Here is a 19848-nt window from a genome sequence, read left to right on the forward strand (position 1 = left end):
CCCCTTCTCGCTCTCCAGATATTGCCAGCTGCTGTGATGTTAGGCTCACCCTGGGGATCCTGTTCATTTAGCCAAGTGCAGATTGTGTGTCAGGTGATAATCAAATAGAATTCCACAGAAAATCCAATAAAAGGTGTAACTAAATTTATGAGATATAAAAATTTTAAATTACATAAGTCCATACATGCTTATTGTCAATAATTCAAACATTATAGATAACCAAACCTATCTGAAACTTAGCCCCCCCTCCCAGATAATATAACTGTATGATATGTCTTCTTCTTTGCCTACTGGTTAAAAACTTGGGCTTAGGAGCCAGACTGTTTTTGACTAGGCATTATTTTTTCTTTTTTTAATAAATTTATTTATTTATTTATTTTTGGCTGCATTGGGTCTTCGTTGCTGCGTGCGTGGGCTTTCTCTAGTTGCAGCGAGTGGGGGCTACTCTTTGTTGCAGTGCACGGGCTTCTCATTGCGGTGGCTTCTCTTGTTGCAGAGCACGGGCTCTAGGTGAGCAGGCTTCAGTAATTGTGGCACGTGGGCTCAGTAGTTGTGGCTCATGGGCTCTAGAGCGCAGGCTCAGTAGTTGTGGCATGTGGGCTCAGTAGTTGTGGCACGTGGGCTCAGTAGTTGTGGCTCGTGGGCTCTAGAGCGCAGGCTCAGTAGTTGTGGCGCAAGGGCTTAGTTGCTCTGCGGCATGTGGAATCTTCCTGGACCAGGGATCGAACCTGTGTCCCCTGCATTGGCAGGCGGATTCTTAACCACTGTGCCACCAGGGAAGTCCCTGACTAGCCATTATTAACTTGACGTTTGGGCAGGTTAATTTCTCTGTGCCTCAATTCCTTGGGTATAAGTGGGGACAATAAAATGCCTATGTCATAGTGATGTTGAAGATTAATTAGTTAATCTATATAAAAAACTTGGAATAATGCCCGGAACATAGTGAGTGTTCAGTAAATGTTAGCTATAATTTTCTTATGTATCCCAGTTAGCATTTTTATGTACCAACCTTCCACAGATGAATTTTTTTCTGATACACCGCAAGAGTTAAACCATCTTGAATAAGGTCAACCCTGATGGCAAGGATTTTTAAATTTTTTCATGAATGTTTTCTTTTTGGCTTTGAGCTTCATTTCTCTCAGAGTATGCTGCTAGACTATGTGTGAGAATAGGGTTATACACCTTCAACTCTTACTACATATCTTATGGTGTAAATGATGCTTACAGGTATGTATGAATAAACAGCTGTCTTCGGGCTATGATAGTTTCATCTTACCCATAAAAGTATATCTATGTCAAAAAGGATGCACAGTTCTCTTGTTTCTAGATAGCGATGTCACATTTTCTGTAAAGATTCCTTTAATCTATTTTGAAGGACAAGTCTTCCTGAGTTTCTTTTTTTCTTCTTTCATAGAATCATAATAGTTTTGAATATGTCTTTGCTATCTTTTCCATGACTTGTCAGCACTTTCTTAGGTAATACAGACAACTACCTATTTTAAGAAGGAAGGGGACTTCCCTGGTGGCTCAGTGGTTAAGATACCGCCTGCCAATGCAGGGGACATGGGTTCGAGCCCTGGTCCGGGAAGATCCCACATGCCATGGAACAACTAAGCCCGAGAGCCACAACTGCTGAGCCTGCATGCCACAACTACTGAAGCCCGCGCACCTAGAGCCCATGCTCCGCAACAAGAGAAGCCACCGCAATGAGAAGCCCACGCACCGCAATGAAGAGTAGCCCCTGCTCACTGCAACTAGAGAAAGCCCGTGTGCAGTAACGACCCAACACAGACATAGATAAATAAATAAATAAATAAATTTATTTATTTATTTTTTTAAGAAAGGAAGGACACTAAAACAGCCACCTCTTTTTAATATTTTCCTCCTGTATTGTTCTGGGGCTCTAGATTATTATGGACTATTCTGTCTGCTGTGACGTTTTTTTCTTTCTTTTTTCAAAAAAAAATTTATTCATTCATGTATTTATTTTTGGTTGCGTCAGGTCTTAGTTGCAACACGCGGGATCTTTCATTGCGGCATATGGGCTCTTTGTTGCAGTGCACGGGCTTCTCTCTAGTTGTGGTGCGCCGGCTCCAGAGCGCGTGGGCTCTGTAGTTGCAGCACGCGGGCTTAGTTGCCCCGCAGCATGTGGGATCTTAGTACTCCGACCAGGGATCAAACCCGCGTCCCCTGCATTGGAAGATGGGTTCATAACCACTGGACCACCAGGGAAGTCCCTGCTGTGACTATTTTAGAAGACAAATATATAAAAACAGAAGTTAACATTGACTGAGTATTTATTATGTGTCAGGCAGAGTTTTAAGTGCTTTACTCATTTATTCATTATCTCATTTAATCCTGTCATCCACTTACGAGGCAGATGCTGTTATTATCTTCATTTTAAAAGCTGAGAAAACTGAGGCACAGATTAAGTAACTTGCTCAGTCACGTCGCTAGTGCAGCTTCAGGATTCAAACCCAGGTCCTCTGCTCCAGAGCACGTGCTGTTGATCAGTGGGGTGCTGGCCTAGTAATAAACTTAGAAGGTTTGCTAAGGTGGGTGTGGATTTAAATAATAAGATAATAAAGCCAAATATTGCCTGAAAAAGTCGCCATAACTAATCTGTTTCTGCTTACTTGTGGAAAGGAAAATTTGAAATTGTGTATCTTCTTAAATTTGGGAAAAATAATGGTGTGAGATGATGTGAGATTCATAAATAATTATTTTTTTCTTGACCATACTTAAATGAATACAATTGTTTTACATCTTTATGAATTGTTTGTAGTAGATAGAAATCACCTGAATCTAGCTAAGGAACAGTACATCTTTAGAACTGAGTTGATTTGTAGATTACCATTTAATTGCTATTCGTAGAAACATGCAGACAGAGGACTAAATTGTGCAGCAGGTTGGAACTGATAGGTAATTGGAAATTGTTCTTTTGTCCTGTTAAATAATATTTGAATGACAGTCAGCAGGAAGTTGTTGAAGAGAAGAAAAGGCAGGAGAAAGGTGACTTATGGGTCTTATAATTAGAGTGTCACAAGTGATGGTCTAAAAAGTAAATGTAAATTAACAATCGACATTTATATAGCAACTGGAAGGAGTTATACTGCGTGGTTTTTGTTCTGGGGTTTGTCTTGTCAGAGAGAAATACTGGCTTTTCTTTTCTTCAAATAACAGTTCATTTCCTGTTGAAATATGGTAAAGTACAAAGAGTAAGCATCATTTAAAGTAACAACGAATATGCTGATAAAATGTTTTGGCTTTACTGTAAACTGTGGCTACAGGTAGTTATGTTTTCCTCTCTCCCATCTTCTTGAACTCTCTTTCCTTGTTTGAGAATCCCTTCTGAATGTTCATCAAAGTTATGGCTCTTAGTGTACATATCTTTTTTTTTTTTTTGATGTGAAACATTTTAAAAATCTTTTTTGAATTTATTACAGTACTGCTTCTGTTTTATGTTTTGGTTTTTTGACCATGAGTTGGCCGCGAGGCATGTGGGGTCTTAGCTCCCCGACCAGGGATGGAACCCGCATTGGAAGGCAAAGTCTTTTACCACAATGTCTTAAATTGTGGCCCAGGAGCCCCTGAGACCCTTTTGGGAGTCAAAGCTATTTTCATAACAATATTAAAACATACTTGCATATGAGTATGCAGTGGAGTTTTCCAAAGACTTCATGATGTACAATCAACTGAATTCAGACTCTCTTCCTTATTCCAGACACTAAAAAGATTTGTAAAAATGTAGAATAAGGCCACTCTTCTCATTAGATTTACAATGAGAATTACTGAGGTTTATCTCTACATTAGAACATTACAATGACCCCAACGTGGGCCAGAAAGTCACGGTGCTCTCTCTAGTGACTGGGCGGACTGTGCCTGCCACACAGCACCTCCATGTAGGTTCTAGTGACATCCTGATTGGTTGCGGCTGTGTCTCCCAGTCTAGAAAAGTGAATATTCTGTTCCTTTTTCATAATTGTGCTAGAGGGTATGTTCCAGATTATAAGGAGCTGTGGAAATATGCATTTAAAGGTGAAAGGAGGGTTTGGTTTTAAGGAGGAAGACTGTCCAACCTTGCCAATCAGTGACCCCACTGATATATACCAAATTCAGAATGTTCTCTTTGTATTGGTTGCTCCCAACTTTGGGAGGACCAAAAGGACCTTTCAGGACAGCCTTTTATTTTTCAGTATTAATTGAGCACCTATGATGTTCCAGTCCTGTTCTAGGGGCTAGGACTGGAAATAAGTCAGTGAACAAAATGAAAGCAAAAAAACCTCTACCCTCACAGAGCTTCCATCCCAGCCTTTGAGTCTTTTGCCGTAGTCACAGCTCCCTCTTCAGGGGAGTCTGAGCTCATGGTAGCGTAGCTGCTGTGGAGGTTGAACACTGACTGCTGTCTCTCAGTGGCTGAGTGCTGAGGATATAGAGTGGGAACTGCTTGACATTTTGTGATTTTTTTTTTTAAGGGCACCAAATGGTCTGGGATTTTTCAAATTTTACCTGGAACCCCAATATAGCAATAAAGGTGGGCCTATCCAGTTACCCTTGTTATGGTTGTTTTAATCTTATTTTGTTTTCAAAGTTAGCGCCGCTTTTGTCAAAAAGTTTAACTTCTAAAAAAATTCAATACCAACTGATGTTAAGTTTATTCTAATTGTTTTTTATTATTTGAAGAAAAATGTTCATATATGCGTGAGATTTTCATTGCCTGGTGAGTTGCTCCCAAGACCCTATAATTTGTTTAATAGACTTTTATACAGAAAGAGATTACTTGGCTCATTAGATTGAGTCATTTAATAATGGCTGGAAGGTTAACTAATGTGGCCATCAGACTCCTGCTCAGCGGCTGGGTGTCTCTTGTATCACTCACAACTTCAGCCATTTCCAAACGCAGACGATTGGGAATACCATTAGAATATTAATGGAAAAAGAAACTGACATGCCAAATGTGAATGGCCAAAAAGTGTCCCTAAAGATTATTTTAACATTTTTAATTTCCAAGAGTTCTACATCAAACTTGGCCTTCCAGCTTAAGGAATTCTCAATTGTAACAGGAGTGCCATGAAATAATTGCTTTTCAGCTGCTTCTGCTTCTTTTTTTTTTTTAAATAATTTTGACAAATCTTGATGTTTTCAACATTTAGATTTTTTTAAAAATTATTTATTTATTTATTTATTTATTTTTGGCTGTGTTGGGTCTTCGTTTCTGTGCGAGGGCTTTCTCTAGTTGCGGCAAGCGGGGGCCACTCTTCATCGCGGTGCGCGGGCCTCTCACTATCGTGGCCTCTTTTGTTGTGGAGCACAGGCTCCAGACGCGCAGGCTCAGTAGTTGTGGCTCACGGGCCTAGTTGCTCCGCGGCATGTGGGATCTTCCCAGACCAGGGCTCGAACCCGTGTCCCCTGCATTAGCAGGCAGATTCTCAACCACTGCGCCACCAGGGAAGCCCCTCTGCTTCTTTTTCTTTTTGTTTCTTTCCTTCTTCTCTTATAGTTTTTATTTGTTCTGCCATTTCACTTAATTTTTCTTGCACAGCTGTCACTAAAGTAGAGATCATCACCATACCAAGGTTTTCTTCTGCCTGTAATGCTAATAATTATTTTTAATGTCTGAGACATCATTATCTTCTAGATGTTCCTGGGAGAATATTTCCTAGAGGGGTGCCTCATCTGGGTACTTTTCACTGTATGTAAACTTGAGGATAGTCTAGACAGTTTCATCACTTTCTTCAGCCTCAGATGTCACAGTAATAGTGAAACTGGGTAGATTTTCTGATAACACTTAGCAGGACCTTGTCAAGTGAAACATTACTGAAGGAGAATGTGGTCTCAGGAGAGTCCATTCATATTTTGGAAGACTTTGTTAGGGAGGTTGAATTAATGTACAGTCAAGCTGTGAAAGAGTTGGGGTAGATTGCATGGCTCCTTGCCATCATCTGTAACCATGGCCCTCCCTGATGCCCATGAATTGCCCAGACATCCTGGTGGCCACGGCATTGGCCAGGTGGGCTCAGGTGCAAAGATCCAGGCTAAGAGGCTTGGGGCCCAAAGCCAGGCCAGGAGCAACACCTGCTCCCTCGGCAAACTTCTAAAAGAAGAAGGTAACTTCTGAATCCATGCCTTCTTCATTTACTGCCTAATCTGTGTGTAACACTCCCTTCTACGTTCTGTCCTTTGGGAATCCCTCAGACCCATCTTCCCTAGGAAGGCTTTGTTTACAGGTCCCTGAATGACCTTCCTTGTTCTTTCCCAGGATTCTGTAGACTATAATAGCCAGAAGGACAAAACTATAAGGTCAGTTAATAAAACAAATAATATAAGCAGGTTCATGTGTAGTTTATATTTATTTATAATTAAAAATAATAATGCTATTATAAAAATAGAACTATATAGAAGTAGCTCTAAAAATAAAGTGGCTTCTATCCTGTAGATAAGTATTTCTCAAACTTCTGACATTTGTATACCACTGCATGATTTTTACCACATTCCAGTAACACCTGTAGAGTTACTTAATATTTTTCTGTAAACCATATTACTTTTTTTTTTTTTTTAACCTAAAAGCCTACTTGAATCTCACCCTAAAAAATATCTATGGAGTTATGGATTTTCTATTCTTTTATAAGACACATTGTAATCATATATGACTACTACGTTTAAAAATATTTGCCTCTGGAGAGTTCCATTTCTGGATAAGACAGAGTAAGCACACTCAGCCCAGTGTCTCCCACTGAATGCAGCTAAAAACCTGGTTAGAACTCATGGAACAGCAATTTGAGGACTCTGAAAAGTCAATAGTAGCAGGTGGATTAGAGAAGACCAGGATTTGAAGTACCGCCATTAGTGTCCCCTGGCCTGGACGGCGTGCAGCCCACACGTGGAAGTGGGCACCAGGCATGGACAGAGAGAGCTCCAGGAGAAACCCTCCAGTTTTGACTTGAGTGGGAGAGGAGAACACTCTTCTAACACTCAGAGAAAGACGGGTAGAAACGTCCTCCTTTAAAAAATTTGCCTCCCTTCTCTCAGGCCCCAGCCGCCAGGCAATCTTGTGATGTTGGTGCTGGCAGTGACAGCAGCAGGGACCCACAGATGCCTAAAACTCTTAAGGGAGAGGAACATTCCTCTCCAGTTGGAGAAGCTATAGTCCTAAAAAGGACCCCTCAGTTTTTTTCTTTCTCTTTGTCTTCCTGTTGCCTAGCCCTCAAAATATGTGACAGAATGGGATAACAAAAGCCTCAGCTTTCTGGCTAGAAGACAGAAAGCGAAGCTCCAAGGAACTGAAAAGTACCTGGGAGACAGTGGAGAAGGAGGAGCTCAGGAAAGCAACCCCGTAGAATTATTTGTGAACTCCTGGGTCCACCCCTCAACAGCACATGCATGGATCTGATCCTGAACAGCATACTGAAAACTATTAGAATCGACTATGAGATAAATCTCTGTCCAGGGCCTAGACTGGCCACTGGGTAGCGCTCATGCCAGACAGATCCTAATACCTCTGCAAAGGCTTGACTGTGGAACTGATACTTAAACCATACCTCACAGAAGGGTTGGTTGGGACTTGTGATCTGAATCCAACCAGGTTGATTGCTTGCCAAAACAAATATTAACATTTTCCTTAGGATTTAAGCAAGACTCAGAATCTCGTAATATTAAAACAGTACAAAATTATTCAACCTACAAGAAACGAGGAAAACTCAACTAATGGGAAAAAGACAACCAATAGATGCCAACACTAAGATAATACCTCTCCCCTACACATGGATTATGCCCTTCCCTTCGATTTGATCGGCAAGCCTAGGCCACATGCCCACTGCTGGACTTGTGACCATTGCCAGGGGGTGCCATGCACAAACTGGCTGAGACCTCACAGGACCCACCCCTGGAGCTAGTGCTTCTCCTGAAGCACATGGCCCTATGGAGGAAGAGTGGCTGCTCAGGGTAAAAGCAAACAAACAAAAAGACCAACTCCTACTTTCAGACTTCATAAAAACTTATCTAACTTTGCTCTCGGATTTTAAGGGACTTTTCTATGGTAAGGTACAAAGATGATTGAGAAGAGATAATCTATCATAGGACTCAATACAAATTTTATTAAGCCCTTTGTGTGTTTTCCCTTTGTGTATGATTCTTTCTATTTTTATATTTTAGGCAGATGGGTAAACATGCCTCGAGGCTAACTGTCACTTTAGCACTGAGATAAATAACTGGTTGAAGAATACAGATGTAATGAGCTACACCTTAGCCTTTGTAGCTGAAGGTGACTGACCAATAATTACCATCTAGCCAGCGGGTCCCCACCAGCTGTCCACGGTGGCCCGTGATTTGCAGCTGCAGCCTCCATGTGCTGAGTTTGGCACTGTGTGCACCTGCCATCCTCTCTTAAGAAAGAAATACTCCAGGTGCTCATCAATGCTCCCTAGGTTTATCTGCCACTGTGATTTCTCTGAGTCCCCAGTGGTGCTGTGTCATTTTAAGTCTTGCTTTAGTGTGTCTTCAAAGTGTTTCTTTTTCCTATTCTGCTTGAGTTATCTCTGTTTAGCTCATCACACAGCAGCTACTTGGGAATGCAAAGCTGAGCATTTCAGAAAGCATGCTTGAGAGAGAGGCTACTGAAAGTGGTAGAGCTTATTAATATTACAAGTTCTTAAAGTGTTAAGTGCGTCAAGTTTCGAGTTGTGCAAACGTTTTCCATCTGAAAAATGTCTGAAAGAAGGTAGTTTTAAATTGTAAACAAACCTGCAGCATTAAAATGGCAGGATCAGATTGTGAGGGACTAAACAGTTGGATTCCACTTGAAGAGGTGTGCCATATTGTGTTTTATAAGAAATATACATTTGATCATTCAGATGACCAAAATATATTTCTCATATATATTTGGTCTTTGTCCACAGTTCCTGGCTTACAGCCTCCAGAACCCATGGACTTTCCTAAGTACTGAATGATAGAGGTGTCTTTGGTTATGTTAATGAGGTGACTTTTGGAAAGCACCTAAGGATGGGAGCTGGTTGCCAATGAAGCCAACCGTGTGATTAGAGGGTGGGAACTTTTAGTTTTGCCCCCTGACCTCTGGGGTTGGGAGTAGGGCTGGAGGTTGAATCAATCCCCAGTGGTCAATGATTTAATCAACTGTGCCTGTGTAATGAAGCCTCCATAAAAACCCAAAAGGATGGGGTTCAGAGAGCTTCCACGTTGGGGAACCAGAATGCTTCCATGTGCCACTGTGCTGGGCCCCCAGCTCCATGGGAACAGAGGTCCCTTTGTTCGGGACCTCACCCTATGTATCTCTTTGTCTGGTTGTTGATTCATATTCTTTGTGATAAATTGGTAATCTAGTTAGTAAACAGGTTTTCCTAAGTTCTGTGAGCCATTCTAGCAAATTAATTGAACCCAAAGGGGGAGTCATGGGAACCTCTAATTTATAGCCAGTTGGTCAGAAGCACAGGTAACAAACTGGGCTTGCGACTGGTGTCTGAAGCGGAGGTGGTTTAGTAGGACTGAGCCTGTGGAATCTCATTCTGTCTCTGGGTAGTGTCAGAATTGAGTTGAATTCTGAGGCACCCTGATGGCGTCCAGGAATTGCCTGTTGGTGTGGGGAAGCCTCCATACGCACACATGTTGAATTGGGCCCAGGAACCTAATGTAAGGTGACTGAGAAGAGTCCAGAGTAATAATTTGCCCCGAAATACCTGTACATTACCTTTATAATATTGGACCAATGGGAAGAAGAGTTTGTGTGGGTCAGGTGGAAGGATCTCAGCAGAGAGCATAATCCTCGTCATAGTCCTAACTTTGTTGGCAGTGTCAGTGTGTGATGTGGAGCAAGTCACAGGATCACTTTACATAATGACTATCATTTCTTGAGCTCTGACTTGTGCCGGGCATTGCTCTAAGCATTTTACGTATGTTAATTCATTTAATTTTCACAACAACCCTATGAGGTAAAAACTATTATTGTCCCCACATTACAGATAAGGAAACTGAGGCCCAGAGAGATTGTTTTCCCAAGACCATATATAACTAATAAGGACAGAGCTAGAAGTCCAAACCCAGCAGCTTGGCTTGAACTTTTAATCACACTATGCTATACTGCCTCTCAGTTTATTTGTAAATGACACATTAAAAATATGTACCATAACTATTTTACAGAGTTATAGGAAGCAGAAAATAAAATAATAAAAGTACTTTTAATAAGGAAATAATGCTATGCAAAAGAAAACTATAGCCAAGAGCCAACACCAGTGTTGGCAATTACCATGAGAAACCCTTCTCTAGAGGACTGTGACATTTATCTATTTATTTTTTTAATATTTATTTATTTATTTGGTTGAGCCAGGTCTTAGTTGCAGCAGGCGGGCTCCTTATTTGCGGCTCGTGGGCTCCTTAGTTGCGGCACATGGGCTGCTTAGTTGTGGCATGCAAACTTAGTTGCAGCATGCATGTGGGATCTAGTTCCCTGACCAGGGATCAAACCCGGGTCCCCTGCATTGGGAGCGTGGAGTCTTATCCACTGTGCCACCAGGGAAGTCCTGAGGACTGTGACCTTTAGAATCATAGATTCATAAGGTTAAAAGACTCTCCAAAGCTTTGGTCCAAGAGGACTTTATCTAAAACAGTGGTTCCCAGATTTTTTTTTTTTTTTTAATTTCATGGATCTATAAAATACACACTTGCATGCACACGTGTATGCCAACCCAAACTACCATCTGTTATCATCGCCGTAAGAGAAAGGGCACTTAACACCAAGAACATGGAGAGATACAATATCTTAACAAAGATCAGTGTTTCCCAAGAACAAAACAGATAGGAATCTTACCCTGGCCAGTGGGATTATGGGTCTGAAGAGTAGTTGGGGAATGCCTTCATCTGGACTGGTGGGTTTAGATCCTGTTTGGGTTAGGAGAAGTTACCTTGGGATAGAATGAACTCCCAAGTGATTGCATCAGTCATATCAGTTGGAAGCACATTCAGGAAAATACTAGTTGAACTGTAGTTTACCTTGCTTCTTAGTAAAGCTTTTAGTGTGTTTGCTTTGGCAGCCTAGTAAGAGGCCATTACCTACTTAGGTTCTCTGTGTTTATTTCTCATCTTCCATGTGAGATTGAAAATGCTGAGATCACAGGTCTCATTTGTGCTGAACAAATGTTTTAATGCTTTTTCTTTAAAAAAAAAAAAGGAAAAAACATGTAAAATTAACATCTTAACCAGTTTTGGTAAAAATGTGGTAAAAAAAAATACCATTTTAACCATTTTTAAGTGTACGATTCAGTAGTGTTGAGTATATTGACATTGTTGTGAAACAGATCTCCAGAACTTTTTCATCTTGTAAATCTAAAACTCTATACACTTTTTCTCCTCTCCCCAGTTCCTGGTAACCACCATTATACTTTGTTTCTAGGAATTTGACTATTTTAGATACCTCATGTGAATGGAATCATACAGTGTTTGTCTTTTTTTGTGACTGGCATATTTCATTTAGCATAATGTCCTTAAGGTTCATCCATGTTATAGCATGCGTCAGAATTCCTTCCTTTTTAAGGCTGAATAATATTCCATTGTGTGTGTGTGTGTGTGTGTGTGTGTGTGTGTGTGTATACCAGTTTGTTTATTCATCCATTGATGGGCATTTCGCTGATGATTAGTGATGTTGAGCATCTTTTCAGTGCATGTTGGCCATTTGTATATATCATCTTTGGAGAAATGTCTATTCAGGTCCTTTGCCCTTTTTTTTTTTTTTTTTAATTTTATTTATTTATTTATTTTTGGCAGTGTTGGGTCTTCGTTTCTGTTGAGGGCTTTCTCTAGTTGCGGTGAGCAGGGGCCACTCTTCATCGCGGTGCGCAGGCCTCTCACAGTCGCGGCCTCTCTCGTTGCGGAGCACAAGCTCCAGACGCGCAGGCTCAGTAGTTGTGGCTCACGGGCCTAGTTGCTCCGCGGCATGTGGGATCTTCCCAGACCAGGGCTCGAACCCGTGTCCCCTGCATTGGCAGGCAGACTCTCAACCACTGCCACCAGGGAAGCCCCTTTGCCCATTTTTTAATTGGGTTATTTGATTTATTTGTTGTTGAGTTGTAGAAGTTCTTTATATATTCTGGATATTAACCCCTTATGAGATACATTTGAAAATGTTTTTTCCCACTCTGTAGGTTGCCTTTCACTCTGTTGATTGTGTCCTTTGATGCACAAAAGTTTTTAAATTTGATGTAGTCTACCTCTATTTTTGCTTTTGTTGCCTGTGTTTTTGGTATAATATCCAAGAAATCATTGCAAAGTCCAATGTCATGAAGATTTTCCCCTATGTTTTCTTCTAGGAATTATATAGTTTTAGGTCTTATGGTCAGGTCTTTAATCCATTTTGGGTTAATTTTTGTATATGGTGTAAGTTAAGGGTCCAGCTTCATTCCTTTACATGTGGATATCAGTTTTCCCAACACCATTTGTTGAAGAGACAGTTCTTTCTTCACTGAGTGGTCTTGGCACCCTTGCTAAAGTTCATCTGACCATATACATAAGAGTTTATTTCAGGACTGTCTGTTCTATTCCATTTGTCTATTTGTCTTTATGCCAGTACCATACTGTTTTATACTATAGCTTTGTGGTAGGTTTTGAAATCAGAAAGTATGAGTGTGTTCTTCCAACTGTGTTTTTTTTCAAATTGTTTTGGCTCTTTGGAGTCCCTTGAGATTCCATATGAATTTTAGGATGTATTTTCCTATTTCTGCAAAAAATGCCATTAGAATTTTGATAGGGATTTCACTGAATCTGTAGATCATTTTGGGTAGTGTGGACATCTTAACAGTGTTAAGTTTTCCAATCCATGAACATGAGATGTCTTTTCATGTATTTGTGTTTTCTTTAATTTCTTTCAGCAATGTTTTGTAGTTTTCAGTATACAAGTATTTTACCTCCTTGGTAAGGTTTATTCCCAAGTGTTTATTCTTTTTTATTCCATTGTAAATGGAATTGTTTTCTTAATTTCCTTTTCAGATTTCATTGTTAGTGTATAGGAACACACTGACTTTTGTATGTTGCTTCTGTGTACTACAACTTTGCTGAATTTATTAGTTCTAACTGTGTGTGTGTGTGTATGTGTGTGTGTCTGTAACCTTTAGAGTTTTCTACATATAAGATCATGTCATCTATGAACAGAGGTCATTTTACTTCTTTTCTGGTTTAGATGCCTTTTGATTTTTTTCTTGCCTACTTGCTCTGGCTAGGACTTTTAATACTATGTTAAACGGAAGTGGTGAGAGCAGGCATCCTTGCCTTGTTCCTGATCTTAGAAGAAAAGCTTTCAGTTTTCATCATTGAGTAGGATGTTAGCCATGGGCTTTTCATAAACGGGTTTGGGGGTCCCCAGAACTCTGCAGTCACTCAGACCTCAGGATTTTGGTGTTTTTAACAGATGGATTATTGCGTCCACTACATTTTTCTTCTTTTGAACTTCAGTCTCAGAAGATAAAGCCTTATCTGCAGTTTTAGAGACATTCTGTATCATTGACATGTATGAATACAAAGTGAGGATTCCTTATTTCTTAAACCTGTTCAATGACATCAGCACTTTCCATTAAAGTCTAGGTCATATCTGGAACAATTTTATGAGATATTTTCTTTACTGGCAGACTCATAAGCTGGCCTCTTAGAATAAGTAGTGCATTAAGTGGTCCCTTAGAAGTCTGTTGATTGGTCTCTTGGAATATGTAATGTTTATTATTTTGCTTCTGCCAATATTAGATATGATTTTTTTTTACTGATAGTTCCATCAAAGCAGTTTAGTTCTTATTAACTCTGGTAAGTTCTTGTGTGAGTGATAGGTATAGTGGTAATGTATGTGTTTTGATAAATTGGCTGTAGTGGAGTTGGGTGATTTGATGGGGACTTTACCGTTGGCTATAGGCTGTTAGTGACCAGTAACTTAAAAATAACTAACTGAAATTTACTGAGATGTCAGACTCAGAAGCGCAGGTTCAGAAATGAAAGGTTTAACTTTAGAATAATTACTTTCCTAGTTATTGATATGTATTTAAAGCTACACGTAATGAATCACGTATTTACCTTGTTTCATTATATCTCACTGATATTATAACTTGATAGGTATGGACAACGTTCAGCACAGTTACCACAGGCAACATGGGAAGGATGCAGGAAAAAAAATGATGAAGTCAGTGAGGCTTATTTTTTTGTTCTCATACCGTTTTTTAGGGACCTCCCTCCTTGCTGTCCAATACTCCTTAAGGCTCAAGTCTCCCTTCTACCAGGGTATCAGTCAGTGATTCATACTTTTCTTTCCCTCTTTAGTTTCTTCCTCACTGCATTTAGCTATGCAGTGTCCTGCCCCTTAGCACCCAGCTTTCTGCTTCCTGCTATGGTAAATTAATCTATGCTTAATTATTAGCAGTTGATTGGCTTTATGTGTTTCCCTTATAAGATTTCTCTGTTTGCCTTTAATGAGAGTGTCAGTGCCTAAATCCAAGTGGTAGGACTCACTGGCAGGCCAGGAGGCTGATATCTTTAAAATAGGAGAAGTGGCTGGGACTTGTGGGATTTAAACTACATGAAGTTTGCTGCCTGGGTGTGCACTGGCTTTCTATTCTCTTGTGCCAGCTCACTATAGTTGAGTTCCCAGAAGTACTCCTGCTTTATTCTTAACGAGAGATGAGGGTTCATGCACAGTTCACGTCTTTGAAATGCCTTCTATGCCTTATTTGAAAGAAGGCCCCTTTTATATTTTTGCCACGCAGCACATTCTGTTGGACCTGTAAGTATTCAATGGGCATACCCCTGTTGGAGAGTGTGAGCTGAGCCTGATTCTGCTTCTTTAATTCAACAGCATTTTATGGTGCTCTGGGTTTGTTTTTAACATCTTAATTGGACTTTTACTAGCCTTGCTCTGTGTTGCTATTAAACACAATTTTTAAAGACCTAAGAAAAATAGATAATAAATAATAAAACCTTTTAATTTGTTTTGGAAAGATAGTGATTTTTCTCATTTTTAATATAAAAGTATCCTCTAATTTCTCATTTAAGAATATTTTAGTATGAAGACCTTATTAGATGAAACTATCTGGGTAAAGTCAAGACCAGATAGTCAGTTACTGTAAGCTGCTCAATTAGCCAGCCTGACTCTAAGCCCTGTGGAAGCAAAAATAGCTTTTTGGGAATGAGTGACAAGGTGGCCAAGTCAGCCAGTACTTTGTTTAGAGTCAGTCACTTTCAGAACGCAGTTATGTGGCCATCTCATTTGAGTCTCCCTCAGAACAATTCTTTGAAGTAGGTATTATTGCTCCCCGGTTTTATAGACTTGAGAAACTGAGGCTTATAGTATACTTTTATACTTGGAATGGTATGTGTGTGTGTGTGGGGGGTCCTCCATCATTCAGTTGATTGCCTTCACCATCCCAAAACACACCCACACTCTCACACCCACGCTCCTTCAGAGAGGTTGGCTGGGTGTTGAGAGAGAGATTTTGCTGCCCGGTACACTGGAATAATGTTAGGAGCTGTCCATGAAGGAAATGAAGATCTCTTGAGAGTTGGAAGGGTCTGCTTACAGGATTCCCTTCTACTGACAATTTTCGGTAGTGGCCTCTGGGGAAGCAGAGTAGAAGTTACCTTGGTACCTTGGCTGATATGAAATTTCAAATGATTGACACGACCGACTGAGGCTGTGCTATATAAGCCCCTCTGCAATAAGCCGAAGAGGTCTGCACTTTGCTGGTCATAAGCTTGTGGAAAAAGAAGTGGGGGGTTCTTTTTGCAGTGATTAGTGCTACTAGAATATAATTCCTTGGGTTCTCCATATGCCATAAATATCATCAGACTGCCTGTCCCTAAATCCTATTTTCTAATAAAAGCATAGTAAATCATATACGCCCTGCACTTATCTTCAGCCATCTTGCTGATGCCTGAATTTTTAAGATTATTGAAACAGTTTCCTCAGTGCTGTATCCTTTTTGAAAATAGATAATACATGATTTTTTTTCCCCAAAAGGTACAAATGTTGATGACTCTCTCTTTTCCATCTCCACCCCCCGTTTGCCACTACAGGGCATGTGGTGTTACCAGTTTCTTGTTTATCTTCTTAATTGCATATGAGAGAGAGATTGTGCATGTGTAGTTTTTTTAGTCTTGATGCATATTATATACACTATTCTACCCCTTTTCTTTTTCACATACTGTATTTTGAATTGTTGTACACATAGGCCTGCCTCTTTAGAAAACAAAACAAAAAACTACTGGTGGTTTCAGTTATATGGCCAATTTATAATTTATTTAACCTGTTCTAAATTAAAGTGCCTGAGTGTTTTCTTTGTAGCTTCAAGTTTTCTCCTTTTGTATGTATGTAACAAATACCGCTTTGTATTTGGCCCCTTCTCTTTGGACATCTGTCTTCTTTGCTCTTGAAATAAAGTGCTGAAAAGTTGTGTCTCGGGACTTCCCTGGTGGCGCAGTGGTTAAGGATCCACTTGCCAATGCAGGGGACATGGGTTCAAGCCCTGGTCTGGGAAGATCCCACATACCGCAGAGCAACTAAGCCTGTGCTGAACCTGAGCTCTAGAGCCTGCGAGCCACAACTACTGAGCCCGTGTGCCACAACTACTGAAGCCCGCGCGCCTAGAGCCTGAGCTCCGCAACAAGAGAAGCCACTGCAATGAGAAGCCCACGCCCCACAACGAAGAGTAGCCCCCACTCGCTGCAACTAGAGAAAGCCCAGGCGCAGCATCAAAGACCCAACACAGCCAAAAATAAATAAATACATACATACATTTTTTAAAAAGTTGTGTCTCCATTTATGCAAAATATGATGGACCTCCGTCCTGACAGATGTGCTTTGGTATATTCTTGGGGAAGGCACAGGATTAAATATACTACTATCCTTTTAAGAAACAGGACATCAGGAAGATGGGGTTTCCTTTCTTTAGAGCAGCCACTGAAATCACCAACTAATCCTGACGATCCATTTGTAAATTCTAGTCAGGTTTATTTTCTATTCACAGAAATTGTTCCTTCTTTTCCTCTGCAGGCAGTTCCTAACATATATATGTGTCTTTCATACAAATGGCCATGTGTGGAAAGCCCTCTTTAGCCATGTGGGGAAAGTGGGAGGAGGGAGATTCCCAATTTCACTGCCTGGGCTACAGCTGGGAAAGCAGTTCTTGGCATTTTAAGTTGAAACTTTGAATTAATTTTCTCAGAATAATGCATTTGATAGTTAGCTTCCGTAGTGGTAGCACTAGTATTCCGGTATGACACCAAGGATACATGATGGACTCAATAAGCTTTTTTTTTTTTTTTTTTTTTCATTTTTTTTTTTCAATAAGCTTTTTAACTGGACCAAGTGCTATTTGTAACATTGCTTCTATGAGAAAATACATTCCAAAGTCTCAGCTGAAAACAACCTGTTGGTTGATGTTTGTGAATATTGTATTGGATCTTTGTGGCCAAATTTCGCTTCCCCAGACATCACATGGACTGGGAGTAACCTTTATCTGACTGGAGTCAGAGAAACAGAAATATTTTTTTTAATATAATTTTTGTGCTACTGTTTTTTGCTGTGACTACAGTGAAATTCAGAAAGGCATAGGATGAGCTCCTTGCCACCTGGATAATCAGAGTGAGGAAGAAGCAGAATTGCAAAAAAAAAAATTAAAGAGATTTTCCTTCCCAATAAAGGAGGAAGTTTCAGAAAGAGAGAAAACATTACACTAAGCAAGAACATTTCAACAGATCAACTAAAGTGGCTTTGTGCCCCCAAAAGAGAAACATCCTCAGGAAATTTTTGTGGGCAAAATTCTGGTGAAGTTTTTGAAAGAAAATTTGGGGGGCTGGAAAGAAGTTGCTACCTGAGTCTAAAGGGTATACTTGAGGCCCAGACGAAAGGACTATGCAAGCAATCTCTGTGACTAACACTGCCAAGAAAAACTGCACTGCTTTGGTTGGGTGTGTCTTGAGGGGTGGGGAGGGTGCATCTCAAGGTAAGACTAGATATGATGGTAAGATGACAGAGATGAAAGGTGTCTCATAATTTGTCTAATTTGTGAATGGTTCATATCTCAAGGTTTTCTTTTGCTATCAGAGAGTATATTGTTTGCTTTTTGTCTTTAAAAATGTTTTTTTGGAACTTTTCAAGCATACACAAAAATAAAGGGAATAGTATAATGAACTCCATGTGCCCATCAATCAGCTTCAACAATTATGAATGTTTTGACAATCTTGTTTCATCTATCTTCCTGCCACTAGAGTATTTTAAAGCAAATTCCATGCATTGTAATATTTCACCTATAAATACTTGAGGTGTCTCTAACATATGAAGACTGAAAAAATACAGCCACAGTACTATTGTCACATCAAACTAATAATTATTAATATTAGCTAATACTTAGTCTGTGTTTATTTTTATTTTTTTGGCTGCGTTGGGTCTTTGTTGCTGTGCGTGGACTTTCTCTAGTTGCAGCGAGCGGGGCTACTCTTTGTTGCGGTGCGCAGGCTTCTCATTGCAGTGGCTTCTCTTATTGTGGAGCACGGGCTCTAGGTGTGCGGGCTTCAGTAGTTGCAGCACGTGGGCTCAGTAGTTGTAGTGCGTGGGCTCTAGGACGCCTGGGCTTCATAGCTGTGGGCTCTAGAGCGTAGGCTCAGTAGTTGTGGCGCACAGGCTTAGTTGCTCCGTGGCATGTGGGATCTTCCCGGACCAGGGATTGAACCCGTGTCCCCTGCATTGGCAGGCGGATTCTTAAGCACTGCACCACCAGGGAGGTCCTAGTCTGTGTTTAAATTTCTCCAGTTTTGGACTGGGGGTTTAAGGGAGAGAGGCTGGGGGAAAGGATTACAAAGGGGCATGAAACTTTTGGGGGTGATCGATGTGTTCATTATTTTGGTTGTGGTGATTTCACAAGTATATGCAAAATGTATCAAGTTGTACACTTTAAATATGTGCAGTTCACTGTATGTCAATTCTACCTCAACGAAACTGTTAAAATATAGTGGTATAGCTAGAGGCAAACAGTATTTTAAAAACATTTCTCCCAGTTTTCTCAAAAATATATTTTTATATTTGGTTTGTTCAAATCAGGATCTAAATAAGAACCACACATTGCATTTGGTTGATATGTTTTTAGGTTTCTTATAATCTGTAGCAAATCTATCCCCCCCTTTTTTCTTCATGTCATTTATTTCTTAAAGACTCCAGATGACTGATCCTGTAGCATTTGCCACACTCTGATTTGGTGCGTTGGCTAATTGCAGCCTTGTGGTAGTACGTTCCTGTCTCCCACATTTCTTATAACTTGGTGTTAGATCCAAAGGCTTCATTGGACTCAGGTTCAGTTTTTTTTTTTTTTCTATTTTATGAATATTGTTTTATAACTAGCTTTTTTTCACTTAATATACCAGATCATCTTTGCATGCCATCTATTCATTTAATTTTTACTGAGTTACACTTGGTAAGATAATTTTAATGGCCACACAATTTTGAGTCTGTGGTCTGCTTAACCAATCCTGTTGGACATATAGGTGTATTGGTCAGAATGCATTCAGTTGCAGTGTTGGAAACTGATACCAAAAAGTTTATCCAAAAAGGGGAACTTGGTGTCTCTTGATATAGGGAGGGAAGAGGTAGGGTTGGCCTCAGAGTCCTCTGGATCCAGAACTGGAAGTATCATGACTGTCTTTCCATTTCTCTGCCTTAACTCTTGGCTTCTTTGGTACAGTCACTCATTCTCTGTCACTTCAGATGGCTCCTTGAATGGAGCTGACCACAGGCAGCTCCAGAGTTACAGGACAGTCCCTGCGGAAGGCTTAACAATGCCAAAGGAGAGGGAGCTCTTTCTCTCACCTTCAGGTTGGGGAATC

Source organism: Eubalaena glacialis, chromosome 7 (genome assembly GCF_028564815.1).
Source record: "Eubalaena glacialis isolate mEubGla1 chromosome 7, mEubGla1.1.hap2.+ XY, whole genome shotgun sequence".
Lineage (NCBI taxonomy): Eukaryota > Metazoa > Chordata > Mammalia > Artiodactyla > Balaenidae > Eubalaena > Eubalaena glacialis.